The sequence below is a fragment of the Rutidosis leptorrhynchoides genome, chromosome 8 (genome assembly GCF_046630445.1).
Source record: "Rutidosis leptorrhynchoides isolate AG116_Rl617_1_P2 chromosome 8, CSIRO_AGI_Rlap_v1, whole genome shotgun sequence".
NCBI classification, from domain to species: Eukaryota; Viridiplantae; Streptophyta; class Magnoliopsida; order Asterales; family Asteraceae; genus Rutidosis; species Rutidosis leptorrhynchoides.
In genome coordinates, this window is record NC_092340.1 from 40,152,742 (window position 1) to 40,164,545 (window position 11,804).

At 31.8% G+C, this 11,804-nt stretch overlaps 1 non-coding gene across 1 annotated transcript; it reads left to right on the forward strand.

Annotated features, from left to right (window-relative positions):
• Window positions 1-5,313: 5,313 nt before the first annotated feature.
• LOC139865136 (small nucleolar RNA R71) lies at window positions 5,314-5,420 on the forward strand. Its single transcript, XR_011764661.1, has one exon. It is a non-coding gene; the product is annotated as a small nucleolar RNA R71 (small nucleolar RNA).
• The last annotated feature ends 6,384 nt before the right edge of the window (window positions 5,421-11,804 follow it).

An 11,804-nucleotide genomic window follows, 5' to 3' on the forward strand; every position in this document is an offset into this window, starting at 1 on the left:
CATATGAACGTCACTAAATAGGACAACCATAATCATTATTAATTATTAGGATAATTAATTTGAAGATAGGTTCGACAGACTCCAATGAGTTGTCACTCAATTAGACAATACCCCCCATCTATTAATAGTCAATAGTCCAATTTCCACAAGTGTCGGTCTTTTGCCCAAATCTTAATTATGGTACAAAATCCAATAACCCCGTCTTAATATTTAGTCAAACATCACGATTACTTCGGCTTAAATAAGCATAATAATAACTTAGTTACGAGACATTAATTTAAAAAGGAAGAACATAGCTTACAGTGGTGATTAATCGCGTAGCGTTACACGGACAGAGTTCCTACTTTAAAACCCGTAAAACATTTCTTACAATAACCCAATTATTATTAATCTTAAATTAAACTTAATATTATAAATATAAATATAAATTACATAAGAAAGAAAGAAGATTGGAAAAAGGTGTATCTAAATCATCGATTTAGATGGCCTTTTATAGGCAAATGATAAATTGAAATTTTCACTTATGACCCCTGAACTATGCTCAATTAACAACTTTTTATTATTTAATATTATTCTTATTATGAATTATTTAAATATTATATTATATTCTTGTGCATAGTTGACTTGTACTTTCAGCTCCGTTGCGTCGAGCGTTGAAAGTTGGTTCATGCCTCGGTTCCGGATTTTCGAACGTCCTTTCGTACAATTTTATATCGTGTACTTTGCGTTTTGCGTCTTGTATTCTTGTAATTTTGAGACGTTCCTCATCAATAATTTGAACCTCTTGAATTGTATCTTGTACTTTTTAGCTTTTTGGACCTTTGTGTCTTCAAATCGTCATTTTCGCCTTTTGTCTTCGCACTTATTTAATATAAACGGATATCACTTGAAAATGGAACAATTGCAACTAAAATCTTGTCTTTCTTGGGGAATAATGCTATGAAATATATGTTCCTTTTTAGCCTTATCAATATCCCCACACTTGAGCGTTGCTTGTCCTCAAGCAATACAGTCTTGAAATAATATAATACATCACACAAATCACTTCTTTATTCTTCACACTTTGTACATCAGTGATTTTGATATGGCGGTATAAACAATGATAGTAACAATAGAACCATGGTTAAAGGTGGGTGTGTCATCCACAGTTGCCTCGGGTTTAGGTCAACGACACTTGCAATCAAATAGCCGATTTACTTTCGGTTTCCAAAGCAAAGTGCACATTTGAAAGGCGGTTTACAGTCCCACATGACTATAAAAATGTAGATCCTTTAGGAAAATTGGATCTTTATGAAAACATTTGATCTTTTTGAAAATTCATTCTAGCTTTTACCCTAGACAAGTTTTCCGATTTGATCCACCATTGGTGTTGCAAAATATATTTGTGGATCAATAGTTTGGCTAAAAACTTTTAGGCTCGTGTAATCCACTGCTATCCCTGTATCGGAAAGCACACATCCAGTTTATTTGTCCCGTATATTACCTTTCGGTAAACTACCGTCCGGTTGTTAAGGAAAGCGATGAACAAGAAACTGTTAAGGCAATGTCTAATGACATGCATTTGATTATGGTCTTTTTAACGTGTCGGATGCTAGTACTATCCTTGGTAGGAGCAATAGTAAAGATCAACCTTTGATTTTTCGGTCTGGCACAAGGTCCTGTCTCCGACCATGCTATGCAACCACCGTTCTTACGGTTGACACCCGATTTGGTTCAGGTGACCTAATGAATTCCAGGTGATTTCCTAGGATTTTACGTTCAATGGTGATGAACGCATTGAAAATGGGTTTTCAGAAAACAAATCGGTTTGTATTTTTGATCAAAATATTTTCTCGTTCAAGCTCGAGTTTAGATATCATTGAATTCCATGAGTTTGAATTCTCAATCTTTAAGGTCAATCTCAAGGATTGAGTAATATCAGACTTAAAAGCTGATTTTTAATCTTTAAGGAGATTATCCTTTCTGGGGATCTGATTCATTAGTCTTATCAAGCTAATTTGCACGGTGCCCCCCCATTGTACGAGATAAATCTTTCTCATGGTTAGGATAAATCTGACCACTTGGCGACCCTGTTTGATGCTGAGGTCCGTGGATTTCCTGCTGATTTTAGAGATGACTTTTCTAGATTTTTCGTCAACCTACAGCTGGTCTGGACGACAACTTCATGACCTAAATCAAGAAGCGCGTGTCTTTTTCGGAAGACTTTACTTCCTTTTAATGATGGAATTGATTCATCGTGTAGATCCATCTTTCTTTAATAAATCGGGTAAAACAGTTAATTTAGTCCAAAACAAAAACACCTGCAATAACTTTACAGAAACATGTGATAGATAGTTTTTAATTGAATAACTTGGTACATTCTCCCCACACTTAGTTTCTTTCTTTGCCTTTTTATTCTCCTTTATTCCATTTTAAATGAATTCAAGCGTTTTAGGTTGTTTCTCAATTTATGCCCTTTTTGAGGTAACAATAATTTCGGTATTAACACCTAGTTTTCATCGTTCATAAATATATATAAACATGATTTTGATTTCATTTAGTTGAAAATTTTTCAAATTATCGCAAAATTTGGCAAATAAACCAAGTGTAAACCCGAGAGAATTTATAACCCTTCCCCACACTTAAGATCATGCAATGCCCTCATTTGCATGAAATCAGACTCTAATTATAAATTCATGAGGGTGATTAGTGTAGAAAAGTTATTGGAAATACCGAGTTTGCAAACATGTTGTTTTATATCACATTTGATATTTTGCGTCTTGTCGTCAAAATTAGAAGCTTTTGCTGAACTTAATGACATTCTTTGAAAGTGCGCTGTTTTACCCTGTTTTGTACATAACATAAAATACAAACATATATATACATATTTTTAAAGTTTGATATATTATCCCACGTTTAAAAATTTATAAAATATAATATATATATATATATATATATATATATATATATATATATATATATATATATATATATATATATATATATATATATATATATATATATATATTTTTGCATACTTTAGATCAATAAAATTAAAAAAATAATGATAACAAAATTTATCGCCCCGTCCTTGGGTAAAGCAATTTCAGTTCAACGACCTAGTCTTCAACTTACGACGAATTTTAGAAATCAATTTTTTAAACTTAATGAAATAAAGTAAATTTTGTTTTTAAAATCACACAAAACTTAAATTTAAAAGGCATATTAATTAAAACCTAAAAAATAAAAATTCAGAATGGTGGGAGAAAACTAGTTCTTTAGTGTCTGCTAGCGGAAAAGACCAATCGGATTCCATTCTCGGAACTACACGAGAACAGAACAATTAACTCTAGACAGCATTTTCTTTTTAGAACATTTAAATCTCCCCACACTTAGGTAGCTGTGGTGTCGAAATTGTGATTAACTTCACCGTCAATTTCTCTTGGTCCATAATCAACTTGCATATCCGTGACTTTTTCTTTAAGCCATTGGTCGGATACCTGTGTAATATCCACAATTTCAACTAGTTTCTCCTTTTCTTTAGGTGATAGATTGGATACTAACCGGTTACATAACTTAAAGTTCCCCTTGGTTCTAGCATCGCGAATCCGTTTAATAAGTTTCTTCATTGAACTATTAATAACGGGGTCATTTAATTTCGTATCAACAACGGGGTTCTTTGTTATCAGGTCATCATTAGGTGTTACTTCATTTTCCCCACACTTAGGCGTTTTATTATTGCTAAGCACTATCGTTGGAGTTGGTAAAACAACATGGTTCTTACCAATCGTTTTTGCTGGTTCAACGGTTTTGGTTGGTGGAGATTTAGACTTTCGAATCATAAAGGTGATCGATTTTTCATCATTACTAAGTGTCGTTCTACCATTTCTTACATCAAATAACGCCCCGGTGGACGCTAAGAATGGTCGACCTAAAATTAGAGGAATGTTTGGGTCCTCTTCTATGTCAATGACAATGAATTCGACTAGAAAGGTTAAATTACCTACTTGAATGGGTAGGTTGTTAGCAATTCCAACTGGGTGCTTAATGGTTTGATCAAGGAGTCGAACACTCATATCCGTTGGACTTAACTTACCTACACCTAATCTCTTATATAAGTAAAAAGGCATAACACTCACACTTGCACCTAAATCTGCCAGTGCATCATACATGACACAATCACTAAGTAGACAAGGAACAATAAATTCACCCGGATCACCTACCCTAGGTGGAGGTTTTGGTGGAACTGTATTCACCGGGTTTACTTCTACGGCTTTTGTTTCTTGTACTTTCTTATTCTTTTTCTTCTTCTTCTTTCCAGAGGTATCACAATCTTTATTACCTATTACTTGCTCATACTCAACTTCTTTTCTTGGAAACGGGATGGGTGGTTTGTATGGTGCCACCACTGGCTTTACATACTCGGGTGGTGGTGGTGTTGTAACTTCTTCATTGTTACTCATATCTAAAACCTCCCCAACTTCTGGAGCTGGTTTTTCAGAATTCGTGGACACCATATTAACATTCTCATTCCGAGGATTTACTTCAGTATCACTCGGTAGCTTTCCTTGTTCCCTCTCACTCATCATGCTAGCAAGAGTACCTACGTGTTTTTCTAGATTCAAAATGGAAGCTTGTTGAGTTCTTAATGACTGATCAAACCTCTCGTTCGTTTGGGTTTGAGACGTAATAAATTGTGTTTGAGATTCCATTAGCTTTGCCATCATTTCTTCTAGATTTGGCTTTTTCTCTTCGGTTTGATGTGGCGGTTTATACAAGCTAGGTCTTTGTTGATTGAAAGTGTTGTTTTGAGTTGGTTGGTTATTCGGACCTTGTTGGTTGTACGAGTTGTTGTTGGGTCCATTTGGATTGTAAAGAATGTTTTGATTTCGATTAAAGTTTAGCTTTGGCGGTTGATAATTATTCTGATAATTATTTTCCGGCCTTTGATTCATATAGGAAACATTCTCTCGTTGTTCCATCGTTAGTTCAATGTGACAATCTTTCAATAAGTGTGGTCCACCGCATTGCTCACAACTAATTCGTATTGCGTGAATATCTTTATTCATCTTTTCCATTCGTCTTTCGAAAGCATCTATTTTTGCGGAAACGGAATCAAAGTCATGGCTAGAATCGGCTCTAGCCGCTTTAGATGATCGAAAGATATCTTTTTCTTGATGCCACTCATGAGAGTGGGAAGCAGTGTTATCAATAATTTTGTAAGCTTCCGTTGCGGTTTTCTTCATAATGGAACCACCAGCTGTTATGTCGATGTCTTTTCTTGTAGCAACGTTGACACCTTGGTAGAATATTTGTACTATTTGATAAGTGTCTAAACCGTGTTGAGGACATCCTCTCAACATCCTTCCGAATCTTGTCCACGCCTCATATAATGTTTCATTTGGCTTTTGTGTGAACGTAACAATTTCTCCTTGAAGTCTCACGGCTTTAGATGCCGGAAAGAATCTTTTAAGAAATTTCTCAACTAAAACATCCCATGTGTCAATCGCCCCTTCAGGTAACGATTCTAACCAATCTTTGGCTTCTCCCTTTAAATTCCAGGGAAACAACATGAGATATATCTGTTCATCCTCCACTTCTCGGATTTTGAATAGTGTACAGATCCTATTAAAGGTACGAAGATGTTCGTTGGGATCTTCTTTTGGCGTACCACTATATTGGCACTGATTAGTTACCATATGTAGAATTTGTCCTTTGATTTCATAATCTGGAGCATTAACTTCTGGCTTAATAATGGCGTGACCTTGGCCCGTGCGTATGGCTCTCATTCGGTCTTCCATGCTTTGAGGTTCCGTTATTTCCATTTTTGAATTTGTTAAATACGAATCACTAGAGGACTCTGATTTAACGGTTTGTGGTTCAGGATCTTGGAATTGTCCTTGAATATCCTCCAGTTTCTTAGTTGTGAAATCGGGTTCAAAAGATGGATTGTCGAAAATTTGAATTGGAGTATTTGTTCGACTGGATGATGATTCTAAAGAAAAATCAACGGCGACAATATTTGCTAAATGTCTTGATCGAGTTACAGGTGGTGAACGTATGAAAGGTGGTGAACGTTTTGCTCAGTGCATTCACAGAATATCCTAGTAGTTATAAAAAAAATAAGAAAAACTTATATAAGTTGTCCAATTAATAGACTTTTCTGATTTTGCCCACGTTTCGAATAGCCAAAAGATGTAGCAGGTAGCCAGGACCCTTTAAATCGGAAGCACACAACTAGCCACTAACAAATCCAACTATTACTACGAACCAGAAAAATGTCAACGTCTATTAACTTAACCGCTTAAATAATTTTTCTTTCCGTTTGAGAATTAGATAAGAAATAGAGAAAATTCTAAGTCCTAAAAACTATAGCGTCGAGAAATAAGAAAGAAATAGATTGCGCGTCGAAAAATGTCGAAAAATAAAAGGTCGAAAAATAGGCGTCGAAAAATAAAAATAAGAAAGTAGCGCGAAAAACGGCGTCGCAAAATTCTAAAGCACCTAAATCTTAGTCTAAGGAATAAGCACTTAAGGGATTTTACGGCAAACCTAAAAATTCTAGAAATAAAAATAACTATGCAAAACTAAACTTAATACTAAAAATTGTAACTATAGTCTAAAAATCTAAAGGTAATAAAACTTAAAAAAAATTATTATTTATTATTTTAAAAAAAAAAAAAATTTAAATTTTTTTTTTTTTTTTTAAAAAAACGAATTTTTTTTCTTAAAAAAAAACGTTTTTTTTTTACAACTTTTTTTTTTTTTTTTAAAAAACGATTTTTTTTTACAAATTAATAATTTTTTATAATTATTATTTTTTTTCAAAACTTTTTTTTTAATTCATTTACTATTCATGAATAGTAAATGAAAAGAAATTAATTAATTTACTATTCACATGAAAGCGACATGATAGAAATTATTAATTACAAGTTACATAATATACCCCTGAAGTATTTAATAAATACGACTTTTTAAAACTTTATGTATCAAATTTTGATTCTAAAATATTATTATATTATTATATTCTATTTCAATATTATTATATTATTATATTCTATTTCAATATTATTATATTATTATTATATTTTATTTCAATATTATTATAATTAAAAATATAGCGTTTTAGCGCTCCCCGGCAGCGGCGCCAAAAACTTGATGTGTGCAACGGGGTGTACGAAATAGTATTAATTTTTACTACAAAATGCGGCGAAATATTACACAAGTTTTATTTATTTATTTATCGAGTGGATATACCTAAACCTTGCTACAACACTTATAGGCAGTGTACCTAATCGTAGAGTAGTGTAGTTTTTAGTAAGTCCGGTTCGTTCCACAGGGAGCTGGTGAAGTTAACGCTATATTATTAAGTTTATTTGTAAAAATATATATATAAATAAGTAGTAGTATTATTATAAAATGGGGGTTTTACCGTTTAATGACCGGTTTGTCGATTTTAAGCGTAAAAATAAATGACAAAAATTAAAGTGCGTAAAATAAATTGCGATAAATAAAATGACAGAAAATAAAATGACAGAAAATAAAAGTGCGATGAAAAATACAATAAAACAATTATGCTTATTTAAACTTCTGTAACCATGATGTTTGACTTTTTGATTTTAATTAATTGTCCAATGGGTTAATTGTCCTTTGTCCTGGATTATTTGAAACCTATGTGGTTTTTGTCCAAAATAGTTCACCGGTCATAATTATAAAGTGCGAGTGTCCTCGTCAAATTACCCTTATACCCGAAGTCAAATATTCCAACTAATTAAGGATTTAAACTGTGACGCAGTTATCACTTCTGTCAACAATTACACCAGTTATCACTGTATGTAATCTACCCCTGTTTTGATTAGATATGAATATTAATTTACCCACTTGATCAGTTTGAATAATTAATTACCCAACCCGAATAATTAATTAAATGATTATAATAGATTCCATATGAACGTCACTAAATAGGACAACCATAATCATTATTAATTATTAGGATAATTAATTTGAAGATAGGTTCGACAGACTCCAATGAGTTGTCACTCAATTAGACAATACCCCCCATCTATTAATAGTCAATAGTTCAATTTCCACAAGTGTCGGTCTTTTGCAAAAATCTTAATTATGGTACAAAATCCAATAACCCCGTCTTAATATTTAGTCAAACATCACGATTACTTCGGCTTAAATAAGCATAATAATAACTTAGTTACGAGACATTAATTTAAAAAGGAAGAACATAGCTTACAGTGGTGATTAATCGCTTAGCGTTACACGGACAGAGTTCCTACTTTAAAACCCGTAAAACATTTCTTACAATAACCCAATTATTATTAATCTTAAATTAAACTTAATATTATAAATATAAATATAAATTACATAAGAAAGAAAGAAGATTGGAAAAAGGTGTATCTAAATCATCGATTTAGATGGCCTTTTATAGGCAAAGGATAAATTGAAATTTTCACTTATGACCCCTGAACTATGCTCAATTAACAACTTTTTATTATTTAATATTATTCTTATTATGAATTATTTAAATATTATATTATATTCTTGTGCATAGTTGACTTGTACTTTCAGCTCCGTTGCGTCGAGCGTTGAAAGTTGGTTCATGCCTCGGTTCCGGATTTTCGAACGTCCTTTCGTACAATTTTATATCGTGTACTTTGCGTTTTGCGTCTTGTATTCTTGTAATTTTGAGACGTTCCTCATCAATAATTTGAACCTCTTGAATTGTATCTTGTACTTTTTAGCTTTTTGGACCTTTGTGTCTTCAAATCGTCATTTTCGCCTTTTGTCTTCGCACTTATTTAATATAAACGGATATCACTTGAAAATGGAACAATTGCAACTAAAATCTTGTCTTTCTTGGGGAATAATGCTATGAAATATATGTTCCTTTTTAGCCTTATCAATAACATATACTCATATACATACATATTCATATATATTCATTTAATGGTTCGTGAATCATTGAAATTTGGTCGAGGTTTGAATGAATGTATAAACATAGTTTAAAATCCTTGAGATTTAACTTAACAAACATTGCTTATCGTGTCAGAATAATATAAAGATAAAGTTTAAATTTAGTCAGAAATTTTCGGGTCGTCACAATTCCGGAACAGGTTGTCTAGACGATGATGCACCTTCCGTATCTGTATTTCTCTGCAAAACACATTAAACACAAAATTTGTGCATCCAAATATGCATTAGTTTTAGCAAAATAACAAATTAAAACAATTACAATAACATGTTTAATCCAAATTAAACTTATACTCATTTTCATATTTTTATCAATTCTATACATTTTCAAATAATCATATATGAAAATGTTTACAAAGTTCATAAGCTTTTATCTCAAATAACATGTCAAAATAATCATTACTAGCAATTAAACAAGTTTCAAATGGCATTTATATCAAATTAATCAAGTTCATGAATTTTAGACTTAAAAAGTCCACTTTAATTCTCAAAAATCATGTTTAGGATCAAAGTTTGGATCATTTAGCTACCTAAACATGTTACACTACTTAATTTAGCAATAATTCATGACATAAATCGGCCATAACCTGTTTATATCAAAAAGCCCCAAATTGCTCAAGAACACAAACCCTAGATTTCTAAAAATTTTGAAGTTGAAGACTTCAAATCATGACAAATAGCATCAATCTAGGTTATACATGCATAATATACTAACAATTTAACTCTAATTACACTAGAAATTAACAAAATCAAATTAGGTAAAAATTAGCTCAAGAACACTAAAATTCGAATTTAAAGAGTTTTAGGGGTGAAATATTTACCTTTCTACCTCACCATCTGAATATAGGCATGATTATGGCGGATTATTGCAAGAAATTTGGTTGATTTTGGTGAAAAAATGAAGATTGTTGGGGTGTTTTTGAGAGTGTTTTCGTGTTTTTGTGTGTGTGTTGTGATAAGTCAGAACAGCTCGCTGGCCTTTTTGATTATGTCCAGTTTTTCTAGGCCATGCGATCGCATGGCTTTACAGTGTAAACCCCATGCGATCGCATCGGGTCTGGTATTTATTTATTTATTTATTTATTTTTATAAAAATCTTTAACTTATAAAATAAATAATTAAATTAATTTTAAAAATTTGTTTCTTTTAAGAATGAGGGCGTTTCGGATCGTTGTCCTAGTTCGTCTCTCGACAAAATTTTAAAATTTGTCACTTTAAAGCGTTGTTTTAAAAGAAAAGATTTTTGGGTTTTTAAATGTTTTTGGCATACTTTAGATCAATAAAATTAAAAATAATGATAACAAAATTTCTCGTCCCGCCTTCGGGTAAAGCAATTTCGGTTCAACGACCTAGTCTTCAACTCACGACGAATTTTAAATATCAAATTTTTAACTTAATGAAATAAAGTAAATTTTTGTTTTTAAATTCACACCAAACTTAACTTTAAAATGCATAAAATTAAAAATTCATATTAATATCATTAATATTTAGTTTTACAAACTTATATTAAAAATATTATTATTATTTTTTTTTAATATTTAAAAACTTAAATATATTGGTTTTAAAAATTTACAATAATTATTTAATATTAATTTAAAAACAAGGTAAAAATTAAAATTAAAAATCTTTTTGGTCTTTTATCCCACTTTAATCAATCAAATATTATCAAAAATATACGCCCCTCTTTTGGGTAAAGTAATTTCGGCTATATTACCTAGTTTTACTCCTGACGAATTTTTGAAATATTTTGTATTGATTGATTAAAGATATTTATACCTTAAGAATAAACGGTAAATTTCGCAGTGATGTAATAAATTTTTGTATGATATCAATAATTTTGGTTTCGCATACCTAATTTTATTGAATATCAATTTAATACTTTATAGCGAACGATTCAGCGTTTATTATCAAAAGGTTAAAAGCAATAAAATAAAATAAAAATTGTACATACTTACCTGTGAGATAGAATTCTCAGAGACCTGCTTTAGCCGACTCATAAGAGAGTCGTGTGATTTGGTTTTCCATAGCTACATAAGCGTAACCTCGATTCTTCAATAACTTTTCTTCTAAATATATGAACGGTCCTTCTCTGCATAGAGTAACAAATTCGGTATTTGAATATGTTTGATTTTTCGAACATTTACCTTCGTGTGACCATTTTCCGCATTTATGACATCTTTCAAGATGTCGTGCTCTTCTTTTTATTGTGGATTTTGATTTTCCTTTACCAAAATGTGTCTTATGATGATCTTTCCTGAGTTCTTTCCTTACTTCGTCCATTTTACCTCTTATGAATGATGCCAGTTCACTCAGGAAGATGTTATTATTACGTTTAGTAATCATAGCGTGTAGTAGTAGACCATGGTTCAGATCAAAGGAATTCTTCATCTCGTAAAACCTAAAAGAAATAAAAATTCAGAATGGATGGAGAAGACTAGTTCTTTAGGGTCTGCTAGGGAAAGACCATTCGGATTCCATTCTCGAGAACTACACGAAAACAGAAAATCTAACTCTAACAGAAATACATATTACCCTTAAAAGATTCGAATCTTCCCACACTTAGTTAGCTGTGGTGTTGAAATTGTGATTAACTTCATTGTCAACTTCCATTGGACCAAGTATGTAATGTTTAACTCTGTGATCATTAACTTTAAATTCAATCCCATTTGAATTTATTAATTCTATTGTTCCGTATGGGAAAACTCTTTTTACTATGAATGGTCCAGACCATCTAGATTTCAATTTTCCAGGAAATAGCTTGAATCGTGAATGAAAAGAAGGACTCTGTCTCCTTCCTTAAATTCTTTTGAACTTCTGATTCTTTTATCATGCCATTTCTTTGT